This window comes from Schistocerca gregaria, chromosome 1 (genome assembly GCF_023897955.1).
Source record: "Schistocerca gregaria isolate iqSchGreg1 chromosome 1, iqSchGreg1.2, whole genome shotgun sequence".
NCBI lineage: Eukaryota > Metazoa > Arthropoda > Insecta > Orthoptera > Acrididae > Schistocerca > Schistocerca gregaria.
Window position 1 is genome coordinate 547,773,133 of NC_064920.1, and position 27,767 is coordinate 547,800,899.

At 41.9% G+C, this 27,767-nt stretch overlaps 1 protein-coding gene across 6 annotated transcripts in view; it reads left to right on the top strand.

Moving 5' to 3' along the window:
• The window catches only part of LOC126355963 (uncharacterized), a 628,239-nt gene that overhangs the window by 380,235 nt on the left and 220,237 nt on the right, over positions 1-27,767 (top strand). For 4 of the 6 annotated variants that reach the window (XM_050006590.1, XM_050006605.1, XM_050006581.1 and 1 more), the window contains one exon: positions 8,215-8,280. The exons of the other annotated variants lie outside the window; for them this stretch is intronic. The gene's annotated coding sequence lies outside the window, so the exon portion shown is untranslated. The remainder of the gene's footprint in view (positions 1-8,214; positions 8,281-27,767) is intronic. 6 annotated transcript variants of the gene reach the window in all.

Below are 27,767 nucleotides of genomic sequence, written 5' to 3' on the forward strand. Positions count from 1 at the left end.
CAAGAAGAAATGCAGATGATAAACGGGTATTCATTGGACAAATATATTATACTAGAACTGACATGCGATTACATTTTCACGCAATTAGGGTGCATAGATGCTGAGAAATCAGTACCCAGAACAACCACATCTGGCCGTAATAACGGTCTTGATACGCCTGGGTATTGAGTCTAACAGAGCTTGGATGGCGTGTACAGCTACAGCTGCCCATGCAGCTTCAGCACAATACCACAGTTCATCAAGAGTAGTGACTGGCTTATTGTGACGAGCCACCATTGACCAGACGTTTTCAATTGGTGAGGGATCTGGAGAATATGCTGACCAGGGCAGCGGTAAAACATTTTCTGTATCCAGAAAGGCCCGTACAGGACATGCAACATGCTGTCGTGTATTATTCTGCAGAAATGTAGGGTTTCGCAGAGATCGAATGAAGGATACAGCCACGGGTCGTAACACATCTGAAATGTAACGTCCACTGTTCACACTGCCGTCAATGCGAACAAGAGGTGACCGAGACGTGCAACCAATGGCACCCCATACCATCAGGTCGGGTGATACGCCAGTATGGCGATGACGAATACACGCTTGCAATGTGCGTTCATCGCGATGTCGGCAAACACGGATGCGATGATCATGATGCTGTAAACAAAACCTGGATTCATCCGAATAAATGACGTTTTGCCTTTCGTGTACCCACGTTTGTTGTTGAGTACACCATCGCAGGCGCTCCTATCTCTGATGCAGCGTCAAGGGTAACCGCAGCCATGGTCTCCGAACTGATAGTCCATGCTGCTGCAAACGTCGTCGAACTGTTCGTGCAAATGGTTGTTGTCTTGCAAACGTCCCCAGCTGTTGACTCAGGGCTCGAGACGTGGCTGCACGATCCGTTACTGTCATCTCGACTGCTATTGATACGAGGCCGTTGGGATCCAGCACGGCGTTCCGTGTTACCCTCTTGAACCCACCGATTCCATATTCTGCTAACAGTCATTGGATCTCGACCAACGCGAGCAGGAATGTCGCGATACGATAAACCGCAATCGCGATAGGCTACAATCCGACCTTTATGAAAGTCGGAAATGTGCTGGTATGCATTTCTCCTCCTCACACGAGGCATCACAACAAAACGTTTCACCAGGCACTGTCGGTCAACTGCTGGTTGTGTATGAGAAATCAGTTGGGAACTTTCCTCATGTCAGCACGTTGTAGGTGTCGCCACCGGTGCCTACCTAGTGTGAATGCTCTGAAAAGCTAATCATTTGCATATCACAGCATCTTCTTCCTGTCGATTAAATTTCGTGTCTGTAGCACGTCATCTTCGTGGTATAGCAATTTTAATGTCCAGTAGTGTAAGAAGTAAAATGATTATAGAAACAACTCAAGCGCCTTTGAATGATGCTCGAAATCCTATACGGCAAGTGAGGTGTCGACTGAGAAATTAAAGTTCTATGTTTGTCTTGGAATTTTAATGAGTACAAGAGGATTTTTGTGTGGTACATTATGTCGACGGTGTAGTCTGCTCTTTCGTGATACTATTGGTACATGAAATCAAGGTGCGTCAACTGTCTCTTTAATCTATTTTATTTCACACTTTGAGGCACATTTCACATAACATATGGCCATATTTGTTTACAAATTGTGACAGCACACATGTGATGTTTACAACAGCGAAAGGAACCTTTGACAACTGGAGGCAGTGCCACAAGTTCCTGTCATATTAATTAATGTAAATGCACCCGATGATGGAGGTTTAAACCTTCGAAACGCGTCGTGGAAATAAATAAAACGCTGACAGGTAACAGTAAACTTGTTGTTTCATTTAAAGTGAAAATATTAATTCATTATGTAAATTGATTAACGTTGTAGATTTAAACAACCAACTAAGATGTTCACTTTAGGTAAGGTACTTCATATTATTTATCATAAATTTGTGCAATGTTTATTGTGTCATGTTGAAATACTGTCCAGTTATCGCTATAGGATTTTAGCTAGGGCGACTTAGCTCTAAAAAATACGGCGATGTGTAACGAGTGTCACACACTGAACAACATTTTACACTAGTGTGTAGAACACAATGGAAATTCAGGTAGTGAATGTAATTTTAATTGTTGGCTTTTTGTACCCAATTTTCTGTATTTTTAGATCTGAAGATGGCTCGGCAGTGAACCGGAACCGGTACTCAGTAAAAAAAAAATGCGGTCTTGATATAGGATTTTTAACCACGCATGATGGGAAGTATTGCCACTATCGTTGTTGCTGAAGTGTGGATCACTTTGCAGTGTGGACTGCCGTGAATCGTATCAACACAATTGGAGAGAAAGTAAGCGGACCGCGAAAGCGCAGCCTTGCAGCGAATATGAGACGACGGTTGGTGCCGCCAGAGGTCGCCGGCCGCCCTGTGCTGTACTCGGGCCCCTTCCGCACCGCCGGGAGGGCCTCGCCGGTCGGCCGGCAGTCGTTGCGCCAACGACGGCGAAATTCCGCGGCTGCACACGCCGTCGCGTTCGCTGCCTACCCTGGCCTCCTGCCGGCTGACGCACGGGGCGTCGGGTTACGGCCGGCGCCGCAGCAGCCGCCAGCCTTCTGGTTGCGGGCGTGGCCGCGAACCTGCTTTCTCCCGCTCCCTCACTCCGCCTCCCAACCTCTCCTCCCCCTGTCCCTTTCTTCGTAAGCTATCAATCTGCACAAACACTGTGTGTTTACATCTATACATGTAAACAACACGAATAATCGTACCTTTACGTATGATAAAAGTGAAGGTACAGTCTCAGGAAACACTCCTCACACACAAATAAAGAAAAGATGTTATGTGAACATGTGTCCGGAAACGCTTAATTTCCATGTTAGAGCTCATTTTAGTTTCGTCAGTATGTACTGTACTTCCTCGATTCACCGCCAGTTGGCCCAATCGAAGGAAGGCAATGTTGACTTCGGTGCTTGTGTTGACATGCGACTCATTGCTCTACAGTACTAGCATCAAGCACATCAGTACGTAGCATCAACAGGTTAGTGTTCATCACGAACGTGGTTTTACAGTCAGTGCAATGTTTACAAATGCGGAGGTGGCAGATGCCCATTTGATGTATGGATTAACACGGGGCAATAGCCGTAGCGCGGTACGTTTGTATCGAAACAGATTAGCAGTACGAAGGTGTCCCGACAGGAAGACGTTCGAAGCAATTGATCGGGAGCACGGAACATTCCAGCCTATGACTCGCGACTGGGGAAGACCTAGAACGACGAGGACACCTGAAATGGACGAGGCAGTTCTTCGTGCAGTTGACGATAACCCTAATGTCACCGTCACAGAAGTTGCTCCTGTACAAGGTAACGTTGACCACGTCACTGTATGGAGAGTGCTACAGGAGAACCAGTTGTTTCCGTACCATGTGCAGCGTGTGCAGGCACTATCAGCAGCTCATTGGCCTCCACGGGTACACTTCTGCGAATGGTTCATCCAACAATGTGTCAATCCTCATTTCAGTGCAAATTTTCTCTTTACGGATGAGCCTTCATCCCAACGTGATCAAATTGTAAATTTTCACAATCACTATGTGTGGGCTGACGTGAATCCGCACGCAATTATGCAATCACGTCATCAACACAGGTTTTCTGTGAACGTTTGAGCAGGCATTGTTAGTCATGTCTTGATTGGGCCCCATGTTCTTCCACCTACACTGAATGGAGCACGTTATCATGATTTCATACGGGATACTCTACCTGTGCTGCTAGAACATGTGCCTTTACAAGTACGACACAACATGTGGTTCATGCACGGTGGAGCTCTGCACATTTCAGTCGAAGTGTTCGTAAGCTTCGCAACAACAGATTCGGTGACCGATGGATTGGTAGACGGACCAATTCCATGGCCTCCACACTCTCCTGACCTCAACCCCCTTGACTTTCATTTATGGGGGCATTTGAAAGCTCTTGTCTACGCAACCCCGCTACCAAATGTAGAGACTTTTCGTGCTCGTATTGTGGACGGCTGTGATACAATACGCCATTCTCCAGGGCTGCATCAGCGCATCAGGAATTCCATGCGACGGCGGGTGGATGCATGTATCCACGCTAACAGAGGACATTTTGAACATTTCCTGTTACAAAGCGTTTGGAGTCACGCTGGTACGTTCTGTTGCTGGGTGTTTCCATTCCATGATTAATGTGATTTGAAGAGAAGTAATAAAATGAGCTCTTACATGGAAAGTAAGCGTTTCCGCACACATGTCCACGTAACATATTTTCTTTCTTTGTGTGTGAGGAATGTTTCCTGAAAGTTTGACCGAACCTTTTTGTAACACCCTGTATACCACGTGTACCGGTAAGAAATGAGCGTTTTTTGTGAAAATGAAACACTAATTTTGAATTGAAAAGTAAGTACATTTTATTCAAAGTACTGACCATTGCTTTCTATATATTCTGACTGCCTTTCTGGCAATTTGTGGACACCACGCCAATAGAAATGCTCGTCGATTGAAGCAAGCCAATCAGACACCCAATTTTCGACTTCTTCGTAGGAATCGAAGTGTTCCTCAGCCAATGAGTGTCCCATTGATGAAAACAAATGGTAGTCGGAAGGGGCCAAGCCTGGTGAATACGGCGAGTGGGGTAGTAGCTCCCAGCCAAGTATTTTGATTGTATCCTGAGCCAGTTTTGCTTTGTGTGCAGGTGCATTGTCGTGTAAAAAAATTACTTTGCCATGTCTTCTGGCACATTCTTTTTTCGATCAATGCATAGTTCAAATTGATCATTTGTTGTCTGTAGCGATTACCATTCACAGTTTCACCGGGTTTTAAAAGCTCATGATACACCACACATTTCTGATCCCACCAAACACAGAGCATTCTCTTCTTGCCGAATCTGTCTGGTTTTGCAGTCGATGTTGATGGTTGTCCCGGATTAACCCATGATTTTTCCCGTTTCGTATTCTTAAAATAAATCCATTTTTCATGGATGCAAAATCGATTTTCTTTCATGTCTTTGAAGCAAAATTAGACAAATGATTTTTCGGTTTTCGATCTGTCTTTCATTCAATTCACGTGGCACCCATTTTCCACACTTTTGGATATTTCCCATAGCTCTTAAAGGGTCAGAAATTGTTTGTTGTGCAACATTTAGCATTGCTGTCATTTGCTTCTGACTCAAAGTATCATCTCCATCCAATATTGCTTGCAATTCGGCGTCTTCGAACTTTTTTGGTGGTATTCCACGTTCTTCATTTCTTACATCAAAATCATTATTTCTGAACCATTGAAACCATCTTTTGCATGTTGCTTCTGATAGAGTATGATCACCACATGCGTCGACAAGCATTCGATGCGACTCTGCAGCACTTTTTTCTAATGAAAACAAAAAATTAATGCTTTCCGCAAATCATCAGTTTCTGGTACAAAATTCCACATTGTTAACACGATGAAAACATATGAGGTTGTTTGTTCCATGACTTGGTGTGTACTAAATATCATTGACAGATGTCATACCAACAAAAAAAAAAAAAAATGAAGCTCGTTCACAACAAATGTTCCCTAGCGACACATTTGTATCTTAACGCTCATTTCATACCGGTACACCTGCTATGCACCTGGTATTTATAATTATAGTGCATTTGCTCGCAGAGGTCCAGTGTGGGCTGTAACAATCGTATGGCATCGAAATTTGCTAGATATTTTAATGCGTTACTGCGTAACCCATTTACGCCTGAAAGCATTAGTTCCAATTTCGGCCACCAGTTGCAAATTTGGCGCTATGAATGCAAGACAGACATCTAGAAATGTCCCATATGAAACGGGACGTGGACAGAAAATTTCAAACAAGTGAGAAAGGCATAATTTTTATTTTATTATTAACCGATGCTTACAAAGTTTCTTCAATATGAGCACCGGAGACGTCGATGAGATGCTGTACAGCGCCAGATTTTTACCTGGTGGGCAAAATTGGAACTATATTTTTTCCAGTGTAAAGCGATTCCGGATTAACGCATTATAGCATCTACCAAGTTCCGCTGCCATACGGTATTAGCGACCCACACAGGACTTCAGTGAGTAGGTGCATTTTAATTATCACCCGGTATGCTCCACATATCCTTCTAAATCACTGGATCAATTTGAACCGAACTTAGTAAACATATCACCTACTGTCCCGAAAGAGGCATTGGGCGGGAAGGGGAAGCACCTCCTTTTCAAAGGAGTTGTGGTGAAAAAGTGCCGTAGCTCACGCTGCAAAAATAGCCAGACTATATTCACCCAGTATTTAAGAACGAGAGCACTTAGTGGTCTGCAAAAAACTTTACACGTAATTTCAGACCTTTACGAAACTTTTTCTGGCTGACAACAGCCACAAAATGATGAAAAGAAAAAGTTTATGGCTTAGCACATTTTCGCTGTTCATACAGTAAAACTGCCGTATCAGGCATGACATTCGAATTTATTACTTCTTTAGTATTATCTGTATTTACGACAAATATTGCGGATAGTATTCACATACGCCAATGGATGTACTAGCAAAATTATATCTTTGTACGACAAATAGTTCAGGAGGTATGACGTCATAGATAATGAAATGCGTTAAAAACTCTCGCAACACTCACGATGTTTTAATATATTAATTCTTCGCTACTAACTATACTCGCAACATATTTTGCGGAAAGTATTCAGACACCGCTGAATGATCTTGCAAAATTATATTATTTTACGACACACAGTTCACGAGATATGACGTCATAACCATTGAGATGCCTGAAAACGAAACTGCAGCGTGGAATTTACTAGAGATACTGGTGAAGTATGTGTGCAAATACGTGTGAAATATGTTAAATGTAGGTGAAATCAGTGCTGTTTTTCTGGGGGGAACGCTGGAGGATGCGTACCCCTAAACTTTTTCGTCGGCGAAGTAATTTTTTTACGATGTTGAGAACTTGGAAGAATTCGAAAGATTCATTTCACGAACGCAAATTTATTTCATTTTTTCGTGTTGGTAATTGCAATACGAACTATTGTAATTGCAAAACGAACTATACCAGTGCAGTTTTTGGTGATAAAAGCGATGTCATTGACTGTTTCAAGCATTTCGAAGCTACGGCAATCGTTCTCGACAAGCAGCCAGTTCGACAAGTATGTAGTTCCCTCGCCCGTTAATAGTGGGCGATGGTAGTGCTAAACGGATATGTGTATGCCCGAATGCCTCTACCGACCCGCTACCATGATGATGTTGATGACGTCACGGCTAAAAGCAAACGGGTAGTATCCCATGCTTCAGTTATAAGTAATTTTCGCTGCATTATATTCAATATTGGAGTACCCTCAAACTTTTTTTTTAGAAAAAAAAGCACTGGGTGTAATACATGTGACGCGTCCAAACCCGGGCAAAGCCACGAGATGTCCTAAACTCCAGGATCGTTTTCAACCAAACTTGATTCGCATCTTACTATCTGTAAAAAATACTGTGGAGGTGAGACTCACCATTATCCTATTGGAGTGGGGCTGATAACGTGTTAACGGAGAGAGAGAATGACGGAGGAGGATACGAACATGCAAAGAGGGGGGAGGAGGAGATGGAAGGGAAGAGGAGGTTATGACAGACAGAGAGCGAGACATATATAGACAGCGGCAGTGAAAAGGGGATGCTGAATACGAAGGCGTAATTACAAAGAGAGGCTGGGTAAAATAATTTAGAAGGTTCTGAGTTAAAAGAGCGCGAATATGTTCGCATGCCAAAATTTTTGTAAGGAAAGTGGAATGAGAATTGAAGCAACTCGTTCCCCCTTTTCTGTCAGTGTCTTTTAAAGAGGAACGTATTCGCCATTTTAGTCTCTGACAGCAGTATTTGTGTGCTGGTTTACTAATATTACTTCTCGGAAACTGTTTTGTTTATGTTTTTGTTACACACGTGTGAGCACTAAGAAATATGTATGTGAGATATTTAGCATGTGTTACTTTTTGCGTAATAACTAATAATGCCGTATACATAATACTGTATAATTTCATGTTTTCTCGTATCTATATCCACAACCGTCACGAACACTAAAAAACAGAGTTACCGTCTAGTAACAAAATTGCACACGTGAACGGAATATTTTCGTGAATTTACTTTAACGCAAATCGTTACAGCGTACAGAAAATATCTTTTGATGTCACTAGCGAAAACAAAGCATGTTAAAACCTATGTTCTGATAAAGAACATTAATTTCTGAACAGATGTATTTTTCTGTTTTTGCAGGTAACTGCACAACCCTTAACATTCACATCGTCGATGCTGGTCATTTGAAATCTCTCGTCGTGACAGGTAAGACACACCTCCAAAAACTATCATACTACTGTGTTCAGATCGAACTGTACCGCTTTTCGTGGTCTGAACAGTCCCCTGTACTCTGGGTGCCTGGTGAAACAGAATCCAACTGCTACTAAGAAGCACCGACGGCGACATAAATTCGCAGATCTTTTATGGATTCTTGGTTGCGATGTGTTCGTATGTAAAACGTACTACGAGCTGTACAACAAATGACGAACAACGTGTAGTTTACAATTCTTGTATCTGGCTGGCTATTCTTACAGCATCCATTACGAGCTGTTCGTTCAACACGAGGATCTCGCACGATCTGACGAATTATCAATTTTGTCACGATAGTGGCAAAATGATCTAATCTGCTGCTGCGAGTTTCAACAATGTTCGACTGTTAGAAGGGATGGTAAGACATGAATCGTCATACGTTCGTGACAAAACAGCAATAAAAGAGAGTTAGAAATTGCATCTTCTCGCCAGCGAAAACAGATCTCCTTTTCCGTATCTGGAGATTTTAGAATAGCGACGTACCAGGTAACTGCATCAAAGCAAACAAGCATGGGGGAGGAAAGGGACATAAAAAGACATGACACACAAAATTGTATGTATATATTTTTTCTGAATTTGCTTTGTTTAAAAATGGGGCAGCTAATTCACTCATCACTTTATGGTACGACCTCCATCAGACAGTACTCGAAATAGTGCAATGGACTCTTGGTTGTGCACTTAGTGTGTAATAGAAAAATGTACACGATGTCCGAGGAGAAATGGCCAACATTCAAGGATATGACAGGAACGACCATTCGAAGAAAAAAAAATCCAGTAAACATGGGCTCCAAAACACATACCTTAAGAGCTATGAGTTCTTGTTCATCTTCGCTACTTTGAAATACGTCTCTTCTACTGAACAAGTTCTCATAGGTATTAAGGTCTGCGTTTTAGAGATAATGTTTATTTGACAATTTTTTCTCGTTTTGGTTCATACTACGTCCTTCCAAAATATTGAAAGCAGAGATCTTACAGTAGAAGAGATTTGTTTCACATTGTCGAAACTGCAGAACTGCTCATAGCTCTTAAGGCATGCAGTTTGAATTCATACTTACTAGACTTTTTTACTTCAAATAACAATTACCGTCGTATCTGTGAATATTTATCAGAGTTGAACCCAGGATTTCATAACATCGTGCCGTCTCCGAATTCTCAAGAGGAAACGAAGGCGTTCTCCTAATCTATCATTAATACCAATTGTTTTCGATTAGGACGTTCTAAAAAGGGTACTAGCAGCAAAAGGCAGCCTGGGCGGCTGACTAGTGCGGTAAGTATATCATGCAGAACAAAGCGGGAATTATATCAAAATATTAGAAGTAGTCACAATCAAGCTACAGCAGTCCATTACAAACAGTATTGTAAGGTGCTTAAAAATGTTATTAGCAAGGCAAAGAGGATGTTGCATGCAAACAGACTAGCTAATTCACAGGACAAAATTAAAACCATATGGTCAGTTGTGGTGGAAGTGTCTGGTCACCAGCGCAAGGTTGTCGATATAAAGTCAGTTCTTAGTAAAAATATTTCTGTTACTGGTAAATCAGATATATGTACAGTACTGAACAATCATTTCATGAGCATTGCTGGTGAATTAAATAAAACCTCAGCTTTTACAGGGAATCGTATAACTATCTTGGAAAATGCCTTTCCAAGGTTGATGTTTGAAAGAAATCTCTGTGATACTGACATGGAGGAGATACAGTCAATAATTAAATCACTGAAGAGTAATGACTCTCATGGATATGGTGGAGTGCCTAGCAGAATATTAACGTACTATGCTGCAACATGTTAGCCCACTACATAGCATATTTGTAATTTTTCCTTTAGGAATGGTGAGTTTCTTGAAAGATTAAAGTACTCAGTAGTAAAGCCCCTTTATGAAAAGGGAGAAAGACAATGTAGACAATTTCAGAACTATTCCTATGCCATCAGTGTTTGCTAAAGTTATTGAAAAGGCTATGTATGTAAAGATAACTGATCATTTTATATTACATAATTTGCTATCAAATGTACAGTTCGGCTATAGAAGTGGCATAACACGAGAAAATGCTATATTCTCTTTTGTCTGTGAGTTAATGGATGGATTAAACAATAGGTTTTGAACGCTAGGCTTTATACAGGGTGTTTGAAACGTCAATAAAAACTAAACGAGCAGCGATAGAAATACACCGTTTGTTGCAATATGCTTGGGACAACAGTACATTTTCAGGCGGACAAACTTTCGAAATTACAGTAGTTACAATTTTCAACAACAGATGGCGCTGCAAGTGATGTGAAAGATATAGAAGACAACGCAGTCTGTGGGTGCGCCATTCTGTACGTCGTCTTTCTGCTGTAAGCGTGTGCTGTTCACAACGTGCAAGTGTGCTGTGGACAACATGGTTTATCCCTTAGATCAGAGGATTTTTCTGGTGTTGGAATTCCACCGCCTAGAACACAGTGTTGTTGCAACAAGACGAAGTTTTCAACGGAGGTTTAATGTAACCAAAGGACCAAAAAGCGATACAATAAAGGATCTGTTTGAAAAATTTCAACGGACTGGGAACGTGACGGATGAACATGCTGGAAAGGTAGGGCGACCGCGTACGGCAACCACAGAGGGCAACGTGCAGCTAGTGCAGCAGGTGATCCAACAGCGGCCTCGGGTTTCCGTTCGCCCTGTTACAGCTGCGGTCCAAATGACGCCAACGTCCACGTATCGTCTCATGCGCCAGAGTTTACACCTCTATCCATACAAAATTCAAACGCGGCAACCCCTCAGCGCCGCTACCATTGCTGCACGAGAGACATTCGCTAACGATATAGTGCACAGGATTGATGACGGCGATATGCATGTGGGCAGCATTTGGTTTATTGGTGAAGCTTATTTTTACCTGGACGGCTTCGTCAATAAACAGAACTGGCGCATATGGGGAACCGAAACGCCGCATGTTGCAGTCCCATCGTCCCTGCATCCTCAAAAAGTATTGGTCTGGGCCGCCATTTCTTCCAAAGGAATCATTGGCCCATTTTTCAGATCCGAAACGATTAGTGCATCTCGCTATCTGGACATTCTTCGTGAATTTGTGTCGGTACAAACTGCCTTAGACGACACTGCGAACACCTCGTGGTTTATGCAAGATGGTGCCCGGCCACATCGCACGGCCGACATCTTTAATTTCCTGAATGAATATTTCGATGATCGTGTGATTGCTTTGGGCTATCCGAAACATACAGGAGGCGGCGTGGATTGGCCTCCCTATTCGCCAGACATGAACCCCTGTGACTTCTTTCTGTGGGGACACTTGAAAGACCAGGTGTACCGTCAGAATCCAGAAACAATTGAACAGCTGAAGCAGTACATCTCATCTGCATGTGAAGCCATTCCGCCAGACACGTTGTCAAAGGTTTCGGGTAATTTCATTCAGAGACTACGCCATATTATTGCTACGCTTGGTGGATATGTGGAAAATATCGTACTATAGAGTTTCCCAGACCGCAGCGCCATCTGTTGTTGACAATTGTAACTACTGTAATTTCGAAAGTTTGTCTGCCTGAAAATGTACTGTTGTCCCAAGCATATTGCAACAAACGGTGTATTTCTATCGCTGCTCGTTTAGTTTGTATTGCCGTTTGAAATATACCGGTCATTTTTGAAACACCCTATATATATATATATATATATATATATATATATATATATATATATATATATATATATCCTAGCGTTCAAAACCTATTGTTTAATCCATCCATTAACTCACAGACAAAAGAGAATATATACATATATATATAAAACTAAGGCGTTTGATTGTGTTGATTACAAAATATTGCTCCAGAAGTTGAACCATTAGGGAATACGGGCAGAAGTTCACAATTGGTTCACCTCTTACTTGAGCAACAGACAGCAAAAGGTCATTATTCACAGTATTGGGAATGGCTGTGATGTGGGGTGTGAGTGGGCACGGTAGAGTGGAGGGTGCCCCAGGGATCAGAGTTGCGGCCAGTCTTGTTCCTTATTTATATAAGTGATGTGCCCTCTAGTATTACAGATAACTCTATAAGATTTCTGTTTGCTGATGACACTAGCTTGGTAGTAAAGGATGTTGTGTGCGACATTGGCTATGTTTTATATAGTGTAGTTTATAACACAAGTTAATGCTATGTAGAAAATGAACTAATGTAAGACTCAGTTTTTACAGTTTCTAATACGCAATTCAACAAAACCCGACGTCTTCATTTCACAGAATGGGCATATGATTAGTGAAACTGAACAGTTCAAATTTCTAGGTGTTCAGATAGACAGTAAATTGTCGTCGAAAGCCCACATTCAGGATCTTCTTCAAAGACTTAATGCTGCCATTTTTACTATTCGAACGGTATCTGAAGTAAGTGATTCTTCGACACAAAAATTAGTGTACTTTGATTATTTTCATTTGCTTATGACATATGGTATTGTATTTTGGGGTAACTCTTCCCATTCTTAAAAGATATTTTTGGCTCAGAAACGGACGGTCTTGGGAATAAGTGGGGTAAGTTCGCGACCCTCTTGTCGACCCCTGTTCACGAGTCTGGGTATTCTGACATTGGCCTCTCTCTCTCTCTCTCTCTCTCTCTCTCTCTCTATATATATATATATATATATATATATATATATATATATATATATATATATATATATATGTCATTTTTTGTTAACAACATCAGCTGATTCCCAAGAATTAGCAGATTTCACTAAGTTAATACTAGGCAGAAATCCAATCTGCATTTGGATCGCACCTCTCTAACTCTTGTACAGAAAGGTGTGTAGTATACTGCGACATCCATTTTCAATCAACTGCAACAAGAATTCAAAACTCTTAGCAGTAATCCACGTGCTTTCAAATCGAAACAGAAGATTTTCCTCGTGGGTCACTCCTTCTATACAGTTGGAGTATCTTGAAAAATTAACCTGATTCCTAGGATATATTGTTGATTACGTTTGCTTAAACTTGTGGCTTGATTTTTTTGGATTCATAAGCATTTTATTTTATCTGTTATTACTTTTACATTGTAATTTCGTGTACTGACACGTTCCATGACCTTGGAGATTTGCCCCTCAATTTGGTCTTACGGAACTAGGCGTTTAAATAAGAAAATAAAATAAATAGGGAGAAAATTTTTGAGGCAGTGTAGCTATGTTGCAAATAATATCTCTCTTTTAGTTATTTATTTGCGAATAAGCAGAAACAGATGTAATTCTGGGGTGAGGGGGTGGTTGAGCCTCGTAGCCCTCCCCCACCCCCTCCCCTCCCTCTTCCTCCCGGATTCGGCTCTGCAATGGACCCATGTATAAGTAACGGGTAGTGTTGTTAGATTTGTGTATATCTATAATGTGTACACACACACACACACACACACACACACATATATATATATATATATATATATATATATATATATATATATAATGACTTTACTCATATTATGTTTTAACTGCTCAAATGCTGCATCTTAGAATTTAATCTTCGGTATAGTACAGCCGTTTCGTCTGAGCACAACTATTCGAAAAGTTTCGTCTTCAGATTTACATTGTTCGACCGTAAGTGGGATGCAACTGTAGGAAACGTCAGACTGATACAGCAAAACAGTTTTTTTCTATTCAATTTGGCCTGTGAGCTATGTTTAACTACCATTTGACACACAACCCATAAAGCGTTGCAGACTCACTCCATCCAACTGAGGATAGAAATTCATACTTCAAAACGCGTAGGTCAAATTTAGTTTCTCGTCGAAAAAGACATTACTGTTAATGATGATGTAGTGCATAGAATACCTCATCGTCCAACTATTGTCTTCACTTGTAGTTGTGTGTGTCATTCTAATTAAAGCTGTCATCAGTGCCATGCAATGACGTTTAGAAGTTACAAATGCGTTTCCGGGTGCTGTAGATCCTGCTTAATACCCTCAGTTCTACATTCGAGGCGAAAGTTTGAGAGAATCGAAAGGAACGGGCCATATGAATCTAAAGTGTCTGCAGAGCAACGGGAGACAGGTTTTCAGAAAGTGCAAGGACAGAAAGCAGGGAGGTCGTGGGCGGACCGCTGAGCTTACGTAAGAATTGCCAGGTGTTAGCTACGCCCCGTATCAGCCACCAATAACTGTGCGCTGTCAGCGTGGGAGGACGAGATCTTGATACAAAGATCTGTTCATGGCGTAGCACGGTGGAGCAGTTTCTCTTACGAGAATGAGGTCCAAACAGAATACTTCTGTATTTATAATTCTGTATTTTAAACATCGCAACACTTCCAAGATCGTGTAGTGTCTATCCTTGCGAAGCACATCCCGCCCTGGGCGTGGATGTGCGATGCAGTACGCCTTCACTACGATTATGTTCAACATTTGTACCTGTAATGAGTTACATATATTTACGCACCGGACGATTGAGGTTAGCGGAGTATTAGCGAGGCTTTCGAAGATAGTAAGCTGACCGTATAGCAAGCAGGCGGATTACATAAATATAAAAAAGTAATATAGTATGAAAATACTGCGGCGTGCGTCTTCTTCTCTTGGTGTGACATTGTACACGACTGCAATGTTAAACTGAAAGTTCTTCCGTAATGCAAGGCTTACATATAGCAAAAAGATAATAATCACATGTACGTGACGGGTATTCAGAATTCAGTAAATTTATAAAAGACGATGTTTAACGTCTGCTTGCATCAAATAAATGCCTAAACAGTGCGAACAAATATATCTGAAACGCCTGTGCGTAGAATTGCGGTATGCTGGGGTCTTGGTTCTCGGTTTCTATTCGAGCTAGGAACATAGGTTGAAATTTTTTTGTTTAGCACGAAAAACGCAATTTTCTTTATCCAGTAATCTTTTTTTCTGTTTTAGAGATACGATGCACTAAACTCGAGCTAAATGTAGCACGTAAAAAAATAGTTTTTCTGGGAGGTTTTAAACTTGTAGAAATCAGTTCGAACTCCAAGTTACATGTATGGTGAAGGGCGTAAGAACAAACAGAAATTTATGTGCTTCCAGAGAGTGGGTTGGAGCCACAATAGGAAATGTCCTAAGTAGGGGTGCATCGATAATAGAAAGTACCTCAGAGTGCGCATGCATGCTTCCTAAATTTCAATGACACATGTCATACTGCACTACATGACAAATGCCATGTTGGATGACTTGATGGCATGTGTCATGTTATACAGCATGACATTATGTATCTTATTACTTTGCTTCATACGATGCATTATATTACGTGACATAGGTACTTATACTCACAAGCAGGAAAGCACAATTATGTCAAAATGTTTTTATTTGATTGTGTTCGAAGCTGACAGATAAGTTGAAAAATTTTTTTTTATTATTTTTTTTTTTTTTACATCCCTAGCTCTGACCAGGACATATCCAACTTTTTTGTGCTATGATAGAAACATTTTTCATTTTGTAAATACTATCATAGAAGATTTTCTTTATATTGTGGGAACAGAATAATCATACCAAGCTACTTCTAAAAATCTCAAGATCGAGTACTATAAGTTAAAAATTTGTGTCAAGAACTTTTGCTCGGGTAGGCACAAGTTCCATGTGTCATTAGAATGAGTCATTCTACGCGTTCTCTCTTCTTCTCTTCATTTCTCTATATATATATATATAGAAACTGAAGCTCTCTGCTCTTCTGTCTGTATATTGGGGCTAATTCCAGGAACTACTGTAAGGATTTTGATGCGGTTTTTCACTAATAATGCAAACTGGCTTAACTGTGACGAACTGAAGTCAACTGCCGCTATGAAAGCGACCCTATTGCCATCTAGCGGTGAATGGCAGAACTCAGAACAAGGCTATTGCTGCGCGATCAAGTGTGTCCGTTTCATCTCACCGCTCCAATTTTTTTTTTTTTTTTTTTTTTTTTTTTCTTCAATAGCGAAGTTGGTTCTCCAACTCGCGCCCATGCACCATTGTCGGCAGTGCGTGTCCGTTCTGGGGTTGGCACATTTTCTTCTGCCCGCGCATCTTCGAGGACCAAGTCGATGTTGTCCAGAACGGACAGCAAGTACCATATAGTTGAAAGATCGGCACTAGGCCACTGAGCCACACAAAACTGTTACAGTGTATTACCTGACTGACTACATCTATACACTTCTTTATATTTTATAAATTTAAGTCCCATACCCGTATTTCTGTGTATATGTGAAGGCTAATCTAGAGAAACACTGTTGATATTTAAATACAATTTTCACTAGCAGACGCATTGATTCGGGATGGATCGGGTGGTGTGCTACCACGCACCTGCAGTCATTGCTACGAGATGTCACTCTGAGCACCAATCAAATGTGGAACACACAACATTCGTGCATCCCAAGAACGTCCATGTTAAGCGCAGCGTACATTGTTTAAGTTACGTGAAAGTGACATTATTCAGTTGCCTGTCGGTGTTCTCAGAACTTTAATCATGACTCTACGCAGTGGCCCATAAATAAAATTACCGTTGTACCAAAGAAGTCGTCTGGCCACAGACACTCTGTTTTACCTGTGCAATACGGGGCAGATCGCTAGTTTAATACTCGTATAATCGTATTTACACATGACTGAACTCTGGCCGTTATACGATTATACCAGGGTGAACTCAAACACCAGACAAAATTCCGGAGGTTATTCAGAGATATTTTCTGAGTATCTTGGTGTAAGAGTCCTTGGCCTCCAGTGATTCGTTATAGAGAAATAATGCAATTATGATTTATTCGGTTTGTTGCACTAATTAGCATCGTTTCTGTGAAAATACTTCCATGGCAGCTTCGGAACATACGTGGCAGCAGACTTAAATCCACAAAACCACCAATGACAACGCAAGATGCTTCCTTTATATACGATGTGTGTGTCAAAAGTGGAGATGGCTTTGGCAAAAGGTTCCTCCAGCAAATTCTCGACTCATTGCTGACCCTACAAAACATGTAAACGGATTTAATCTCCCAGGAATTTATGGGCAGCTCTGAATCGATTCTGTACAAGGCATGGAATGCGTAGTGCCTGTTTGTATGGATTGGGGGGTTCAAGGGTGCCCCATCGTGCGACTGAGGAGTCACTGTGTAAACTACGCCGCGCCTGACTGGAGAGTGACTATTATGAAAATTTCCTGGTGGAAGCGGTGAACTCTATTAGATGACACCAAGATCTGTGGCTGGTTAAGAGACCTAGACATACAGTTATAAATTTTTCGAGTTTTTGTTTTTTCGCGGGCAAGTGCTTTACCAACTGAGCTACCCCGGCACGAATCGCGACACGTCATCACAGCTTCACTTCTGCCAGTACCTCGTCTCGTACCTTCCAAACTGCCAGGAAGTTTCATATCAGCGCACACACCGCTCCAGAGTGTGTTGAAAACAAGTCTTCCTAAGTTTTCTTAGGAAGACGAGCAGTGATGAATGTAAGCTCGGGGACGAAGAGTAAAGTGGGTATTTCCGTCATCACCAGCTAGCACTGTGAGTGAGTGGGAAAAGTTTGTTTCCAAACAAGACACGCGGTGCGTACCCACCACTTGGCTTGTTGCGCAGATACTTTCAGTGCAATAAAGATACAAAGGTAAATAGGGTTAAGAAATCTAAAGAAATGCCATTACTGTGTATGGAGCCACTGGAGACCGCGATTCTACTGTATGAAAATACTCAAAAATATACCTGAACAATCTGCGAAATTTTGTCGAAGGAGTCTGGTTTACCTTATGCAGTAATAAAAAGTAAAAATGGAAAAAAATATGTGTTTGCTTTGACTGTACAAGCTATAAGATTCAAAAGAGACATTCTTATGTGGAGTAGAAGTAGTTACCTAGAATAATACTGAAATGTAATCGCAGTTTGCGAATGCATTTATTGTTAGGTGTACCATTTACTAGAAATACATGAAAAATTGTGTCGGAGCGGAATTCGAACCCGGATTTCGCGCTTATGGTGAGCGGTCACCTTAACCACTTCGGCCAGTAAGTGCAAGGAGAAAAATAAAATAACACTTATTCAGTTTTGAACTGAGCAGCAAGCAGCGCTCAGAATATTTTTTCTAATTTATTACTCACTTTGCTCAATTGGAAAGCATTTGTTCTATATATGAACTGATACGTTTTTCATTGCCAACGCAGGTACACGAATAATGTCGTTGGTGTGTTTGTCATAATGTAACATAGGGGCGCCCATTGTGTGTGCTTGTGTGTAGTCTGTGTGACATAGAGAAGGGGGGCCGGGGGGCGGGGAAGAAACATAGTTGTAAAGAGCCGCTTAGCACGTGACGAAGCAGCACAATGTCCGGGGCACTTTGAACGAAGCCACTTAGTGCGGAAACAGCTCGTTTGCTAGCTTTCCGCTGCTGGAGCGGAAACCAGACACCAGGAGGCAAAAACTGCAGTTGCCTTGCCTTGCCTAGTCGGTTCGCTTTGTAGTTGTCGACCACCCGCGGAGGCAAATTTCGAAATATTGCTGGAGTCAGACAAAAAGGCCTTTCCGTTCGGCTCCTCATAACAGTCAATCTGCGGGGAAGACCAAGAGCCGCCAAACGCTGTTCCGGCAATACGCTGTTTTTCTTCTTTTTCCTTTTTATCGTCTGAAATCAGACGGTTAGCACTCACAATGGAACTTTCCCAAGTGACAGTAAACTTGATGAAACTTGGCAGCCGTGCAGACGGGGCGAAATAATGCAATATGTGAGGGGTAATACACCCTGAAAGGTAATTCTTCATATTGGTTTTAGAGAGAATATCTTCGAAATGATGAAATATAAATATGTTTTCCATATATACGTTGATACCTAAGTAATGTTCTTGAAAACTGTGTACTCGACTTTTGAAATAATTTGAAATTTTGCATAATAAAAATGATTCAAATGGCTCTGAGCACTATGGGACTCAACTTCTGAGGTCATTAGTCCCCTAGAACTCAGAACTAGCTAAACCTAACTAATCTAAGGACATCACACACATCCATGCCAGAGGAAGGATTCGAACCTGCGACCGTAGCGGCCTCGCGGTTCCAGACCACGCGGCCACTTCGGCCGGCTTTGCATAATACCGCACCATCATTAGTCAGTTTTGAAAAATGGGAAAATTTTGTTACAACGTAAATTAAAGAGGCTTCTAAGCCACCTACATCCATGTGTAATACAACTGGTTTCTGAAATAGTGGTTTTTTAAAAACAGTTTGTACACAGTCTACTGTAGAAGTGTTTCCAACATGCCTCATTAAAATATGTAAACATACATTACTGATCTAATTAGTAATTTACTTATATTTCCTCTATGTTTTAAATTGTTATTTTACGTTTTAAATTCATGATTTTTAGTTTACCGTTTCACATATGTGTATTTTGTTCGTGGAAAAAAATAATTTACTAATTATTATAACGTAAAATCGCCACAATAATGATAATCCGTAGAAAAATGCTTAAAACATCAGGTTTTCTTAAACCACGCACATAAAATGAACGAAATTTCTTCACGTTATGTACGCAACGGTGGAGACAATATAATACAAATTTCTGCAGGATTTCAAATTGTCGCGGGCGACCTTTAAATATTCTGACTTGTATCAGGGATACTTCAGTACATCGGTCAGCCTTTGCGAAAACTGATTATGAACTACTGACTGCAGCTTAATTGTATTGTTTCCTAAATGCCTTCAGGCAAGTGCCGGAATGGTTCCTTTGAAAGGACACGGCCGACTTTTTTCACCATCCTCCCATAACTCGATTTGACTGATGACCTCGCTGTTTGGTCCCCTCCTCGAACTCAACCAACGCGCTTCACCGTGTTTATGCTAGAACTGCATTCCCCTTTATTTATTAATATTACTTTAAATTAATACTGATAATGTTTCTTCATTATAATTAATAATTTTAGCGAAATAATCTGCTAGGACTCAATGGATTCCAAAGCTTTATTGCTTGGGAATAGATCTCAGCCCAGTTTTGCATGGATCCTTCTTCGAGCATTCCACCCAACAACTGATTCAGAGTCGACATTTTTCATTGCCGCCGTACTAGGCAAGGTCGTAATGGAGGTGGTTTGCCATTGCCTTCCTCCGACCGTAATAGGGATGAATGATGATGATTAAGACGACGCAACAACACCCAGTTATTTCGGGCAGGTGAAAAATACCTGATCCCGCCGGGAATCGAACCGGTACACCGGGCTCGGGAAGCGAGAACGCTACCGTGAGACTACGAGCTGCGGACCTCTCCACCTTAGTTTACCTTTATTTCTGTGTTGTTGTTTTTTTTCCTCGTTGAGAGCTACGAATTTATATTACAGTTACTACAACATAAATGGTTCAAATGTCTCTGAGCACTATGGGACTTAACATCTGTGGTCATCAGTCCCCTAGAACTTAGAACTACTTAAACCTAACTAACGTAAGGACATCACACTCATCCATGTCCGAGGCAGGATTCGAACCTGCGACGTAGCGGTGACGCGGTTCCAGACTGAAGCGCCTTGAACCGCACGGCCACACCGGCCGTCTCTACAACATAAATCAATAACATATCGTATAACACATATTTCTTCTAAAATGTAAGGTTTATGGGCTCCTGCACCAGTGGCTACTGGGTGGATGAAAAGGAATTAACAATATTGTGTACGGTCTCCTTAGTCCGCATCCCATCTTATCGTCTGTAACCTACAAGGCGGAGGAAGCTCCAAAGGCACGTTTAACTGTGTCTTCCTGAAACCTGAACGCAATTGTTTGTTGCCGGCAGTAGATTCTGTGTATTAATGGATTCGTTTGCACTTGCATTTACATAAATGCTTTACAAATTCTGTACACGTCAGGGTAGAGGGTACTTTGCATTGTCATTTGTCTTTCCTTGTAACTAGCGAATGCGAAGCGGGAAGCATAACTGACAGTATTCGCTCTTACGCAGGGTGAGTCGCCTAAAAATTAAACTGCAAATATTGCGTAAATGAAAAGTGCTATTGCTGTGCGATGTTCACAGAATTGATTGGCAGTCTAGTGCGCGTACGTTTAACCAATCAACAGATTCTAATAATACTTAGAAAGTGAATTTTTGGTGCGAACACACACTTTTTTAAATGGAATGACTCTTCATATTTACAAATCTAAAAGAGGGTAAATTAGAATGACAGTGGTGTTTGTTCATGATTATAGAACCCAGTCGTTTGCGATACATCGTATTTTGGAAAGTTCCTAGACAAACAATTGTACAATACCTTTGGTAGTACACACTAAAGAACAGTACAAGTTCATACAAAGTTATGTGGATTCTGACCAGTAAGGAGACAACTGACCATAACAAGTTGCTCTTCCAGTCTGGTATCAGACAATTGCTCCACATGTGCTAGCATTTCAGCAGACTGCAGGATTACGTCGTTGCATATCGTCGGGTGTGGTAGTACGTCCTTGTCGGCAGCGTCTTTCAGTTTCCCACAGAAAAAAGTCTACAGGTGTCAGATCCGAGGAACAGGTCGGCCATGGTATAGGTCCTCTGTGTCCAATCCAACGATTCGGAAACAATTCGTGAAGACATGCCGTAGTACTTCGTGCACCATGGGCTGGACAACCATCATGTTGGTACCACAGGGTTCCTCCTGGTCTGCAGAGGAACGTCTTCTAGCACCCGTGGCACATGGTGTGTTAGGAGGCTGCGATACTTCTGCGCGTTCAGTGTTCCGTCTATGAAAAACGGGCCTATGAGCTGATGGTTCACTGTCCCACACCACGCGTTTGCACTCCAAGGATGCTGACGGTCTTCCTGGCGAAACCAACAGTAATTGCCAAGAGACCGCTAATACATATTTACCCGGCCAGGATAGGTAAATATGGCTTCATCACTAAACAAGATACGTGATACATCTTGAGTATCCTGTCTTAATGCTTGTGTCCATGTCGCACTAGGATCGTGCAACAAACGCCACTGACGTTCCAATTCACCCTACTTTTAGTTTGTTAATATGAACAGACATTATACCATTTAAAAAGTGTATGTATGCACAAAAAATACGTTTCTAAGTATTATTACAGTCCGTTTATTGGCTAACAATACGAGTCCCTGACTACCATCCCATTCTGTGAAAACTCCATATCATTCTATTTCCGTAAAATTTGCGGTGCAAATTTTGGGTGACTCACCTTCTACGAGGATCGTATCCTGAGTAGCACTGTTTTACGTTCCTCGAATATCTGTATTGAGAAGTTGGTAAAAGCATTTCGCGAAAAGGAGACCCTTTTAATGCAAGATGCAAGTAGACTGGCAAGTGCGTAACGCGGTAACTCGTAATCTGAAGGTACCTGGAAAGGGCGACCCCCAAGTTCAAACTGTGTTGACACTGACGTCGTAAAATTTTTCCACATCACCGCCGCTCACAAAGGGCTACCGCAAACACCACAATACCAGCTCATTTCCATAAAGAAAAATACTTAGCCAGGAAAAAAGTAAACTGTGGTTCTCCCAGCAGGAGCGGTTCTAGAGATTCTGACTCTCGCGGAGGCTGACCCGTGGGTGGCAGCATCTGCGTAAGCTCGCAGCTTTCTGCCGCTTCCGTATCGGGTTTCCGGCCGACCGGGCAGGCTCTTTCGCCGTATTTGTTGCCTCGGCTTGCCTAGCAGCGTGGAAACACGATACTACGATCCCGGGGGCCGCTTAATTTATGGATTAACGGCAAGCGACTTATACCGAGGTGGAACCGACGCCTTTCCCTTTAGTTGCAATATACGAAATCGAAATATGCATACCGTGCTAATTATGGTGCGTGCGTGGGCCCACCGTTTTCTCCTTGTCCTTGTCCGTTCACTTTGGAGCGCTGTGCAGTAAGAGGGTGACCAGTGTGTAACATACCGCCCAGCACACAGCTGATCTTTTAGGGCTTCCACTTTTTGCGTGACGAGGTCCAGCCTGCAAATAGACGTCAAGCTCATATTAGGGGGTAACCAATTCCTCTGCAATCACTCCCAGTGAAGTAGGTGACTCACTGCTAAAACTCATATTTAGAAGGACGCCCATACAGATTTAGACATTTTAAGGTTTCTAAGTAGGTGCCTATTGTTCTTTTGGAAAGGTCACTACGAACTCCCTCCTCATACTTCCTGAATCCGATCTTCTGTTCCATCTATAATTTATTTATTTTACTTCTTGATTTATATATCCTGCGACATTATGGCCACCCGGAGCTTTCTTATATCTAACTAGGCATAATATGAGGGGCGTTCCATAAGTAATGCAACACACTCTTTTCTCAGCCACTTTCGGTTGAAAAAAATGCAGAATTTGTTGTGGGACGCCGACCAGGGTGGCCGAGAGGTTCTAGGCGCTACAGTCTGGAACCGCGTCACCGCTACGGTCGCAGGGTCGAATCCTGCCTCGGAAATGGATGTGTGTGATGTCCTTAGGTTAGTTAGGTTTAAGTAGTTCTAAGTTCTAGAGGACTGATGACCTCAGAAGTTAAGCCCCATAGTGCTCAGGGCCATTTGAACCATTTTGTTGTAGGAAATTGTGGAATATTCCCACATCATCCCGTATTGTTTCATGAAGTTCCGATTGGTGATGGCGCTCAACGTAGACTTCAAAATGTCTGTAACGGAGTTGCGTTCCAAGTAGATACCTATGATTGAGTTTCTTTTAGCGGAAAACCAGAGAAAGATATTCATAAGCGCATGCACAATGTCTGTGGAGATCAGACAATGAACAAAAGAGTAAGCTCAGTCGATGGACGAGGCGCCTGCCATCGTCGCAAACCTGTCCGATCTAGCTCTGTCTCCTGAAATGTTGGTACGTGCGGACACTCTCGTTCAAGTTGATCGTCGGATCACAGTCAAACACAACGCTGCGCTACAAGACGTTTCTGCTGCTAGTTCTGACACACTCGTCCACCATTTGGGGTACTCATCGGTGTGTGCCAGCTGGGTTGCTCGCCGTCTAACAACAGACTGTAAAGAGCAACGGAGGACCATTTGTACGGTATTGCTTGAACGTTACGAGGCTGATCGTGACAATTTTTAGTCGAACATCGTGTCAGGTGATGAGATGTGGGTTCGTTACTTCCAACCGAAAACAAAACGGGAATCAATGGATTGGTGCCATATCAGCTCTTGTCCGAAGAAAACGTTCAAAGCCGCACCTTCAGCCTTTAGTTATAGCGACGGTCTTCTGGGACTATGGAGGGATTATTCCGTTTGATGTCCTCCCGCTTGATGCAGTGATCAACTCAGAAGTGTATTGTGATACTCTGAGGAAACTGAAGAAACGACTTCAGCATCTTCGTCGCCACATTAATGGAAACGAACTTCTCCTTTTCTATGACAACGCAAGGCCTCTCAGAAGTCTGCGTACCCAAGAGGAACTCAAAAAAACTTCACTGGACCGTTCTTCCTCATCCAGCCTACAGCTCGGATCTCGCACCTTCCAACTTCCGTCTGTTTGGTCCAGTGAATGATGCACTGCATGAGAAGCAGTACATGGATGACGTGGGGGTTATTGATGCAGCAAGACGTTGGCTCCGACGTCGCCCAGTAGAGTAGAGCATGGGGCCATACAAGCCTTACTGGTAAGGTGGTGCAAGGTCATCACACTCAACTGAGATTATGTTGAAAAACAGGGTTTTGCTGCAAAAAGGGAGGGGAGTAATGTGGTGTTTTGGAATTCTGAATAAAACCAACCTGCTTTCAGAAAAAAAATGTGTTACATTACTTTTTGAGCGCACTTGTACATGACCTTTATTACATTCATTACAACAATCATATTATGAAAGACATAAATACAACATTCATGTAAGGACGTCCTACGCTAAAACTACTACACAACACGCAACAAAAGTCGCGCTTCCTGAGAAGAGAATACGTGTTCTCTATTTGTTGCAACCAGAGTTTTTTGCGATCGGATAACAGTCGTATCGCAGTGGGGGAGTGGGGGGGGGGGGAGGGCGGGGGGTAAAATCGCACGCTAACTGGAAACGCACTCCAGACCTGAAGTATGTACGGCTGTACGATTCTTGGGGACGAAACGTGTTAATTGCAAACAAATTCACCGCACGTATACAGACCAAAACAGTATCACGTAAAATCACAGTGAAGTTCCATCAAGGCTTCTTACGCGTGGCTGATGCCGATCGGGAAGAAAGGCCACCAACAGTGACGACAGAGAGAATGGATCGGATTTGGACCAAACTGCTGAGGTCATCGGTCCCTACGCTTACACACTACTTGATATAACATTAACTTACGCTAAGGACATTACACACACACAGCAATGCACGAGGGAGGACTCGCACCTCCGGCATGGGGAAGCCGCGCGGACCGTGACAAGAATGTTGCAACTTGCTTCAGCGAAGCGCGAAAGCATACCGAGTAATCTGCATAACATGCAATACCTCAACCGATATTGAGAACAAAATAAAAAATTCGGAGACGTTACTTTTCAGCACGCCCTCATAATATACCTGTAAAAAAATGATTTCTGTTGCCTATGACAACGTAATTCTGTATGTCCCACACACTGTTTTTACTTTTATATGTGCGTACATAGTTATCAAAGATGACACCACAAGTTTCAAGCAATATCGCAGATTGAAAGTATATTTTAGTAGATCAAAGATAATACTCAACTTTGATGTCAACAAGTACGATATAACCTGCATGATGTAACGTGTTGGTGGGACGTTTTGAGTTATAAAGCTCATATAATTAGATGTTAACGGTTTCAATGTTCATCAAATGTTGTTGCATATCTCGATACATTATAGGCATTCGAGCGCCAGAGGTTAATCGTATTTAGCGTATCGACAACCTTAATATCAACGAGAATAAAATTATTCCAGTATAACGATGACCGTACGTTGTTTGTTTATTTTAAAGTTAAAAAGGACTAACATGAAAAGTTCTAGTCAGTTCTGTACAAAAAATGACAATTCTTTGTCGGTGACTTCAACGATCGAATAGAAGAGGAACTCTAATTTTTTGTGGTGCGAGTATCGATAAAGGCAAACGAAAATATGCCTAACCTCCATTCAGATCGAGCATTCTGACAATCACATGAGTTGCATAAATTATTTAATTTTAAATTTCAGATTTCAACATGTTCCAAGAATTTAAAAAAATTGTATATGTGTACAGCGAGTTTATTGACCGAATTCTTGTTCAGTTTGGAAACAATTTGGTAGGAATCGATTTTTATCTATGTAAGTAAGATCGCGTCAGTCATTAGGACTGATGTAGTATGAAATTCAAATCACGTTAGTTTCACAAATTTTCGAACCACCTCTCCCGAATAAAGAGTATAGCGTTGTAACACGGCGACATTTGGCTCGGTTAAATGAGTAATGAATGAAATTCATGTATGATGTTCTGTCAGTTTTGTAATTTCTCTCACAGAAGCAGATGTAGACAGGGCTCAACAAGCTTTCAGCAGCAAATTGAATAAGAAGGTAGGGAAGTCTGCAAAGAGAAAGAAAGTCTTGTTGCTAGGTAGTTCGCATGCTAGTGGTGTGGGCCAACTTCTGCAGGATGAATTAGGGTCAGAATATCAGGTCACAAGTTTTTTTAAACCTCGTACTGGACTGGGGCAGGTTACAGAGGATTTAGGTTCACTATGTAGAGGCTTTACTAAGGAAGATACCGTAGTTATTGTGGGTGGGCCGGGCAACAGTATTGACAGAGATCCGGGGTACAGCATAGAGTGTGACCTGACAAAGATTGCATCAACATCGAGTCATACCAGTGTTGGGTTTGTGTCGGTTCTGGAACGCCACGACCGACCTCATTGGAGCCCTTCTGTCAGGAGTGTTAATTTGGAGTTGGAACGGCTACTTGGATTTGGTGCGGGGTATCACATTGGTGTGGTTCCTGTTGATTCACTCTGTAGGTGGGACTATACTAGACATGGCCTACACCTCAACACGAAAGGGAAGGGTAAACTGGCTGGGCTGATAGCAGGACATTTAAAGGGGGGTGGAACTACATCTCATGGTGGAAACTCTTTTTTAGTGTAAGAGCAGTGTCCAGTGGGAAACTCAGCCAGGCAAGTACTAAAGATGTTAAAAAAGTTCAAGATACTCACAAAAGTAAAGTGAAAAATAATGTTAGTATATTTCATCAAAATATTTGGGGATTGAAGAATAAAATTGATGAGCTTCTGCTTTGTTTAGAAGATATAGAAACTGAGAATGTAATAGATGTACTATGCCTGTCTGAGCACCACATTGTCACTGACATGCAAAAGGTTAGCATCAATGGGTACAAATTAGCTGCACATGTAAGTAGAGATAATATGATGAGAGGAGGAGTTGCCATACATGTCAAAAGCTTCCACAGTGTAAAAAATTTAGAAACTAAAATTTTTTGTGTAGAGCAACATATGGAAGCATGTGCCGCTGAGCTAAAACTAAATGATGACACTTTCATAATTGTAACAGTGTATAGGTCCCCCTCAGGGAATTTCCAGCTATTTCTAGAAAACTTGGATGCTTTGTTGTGCTATCTGTCAGACAGGGG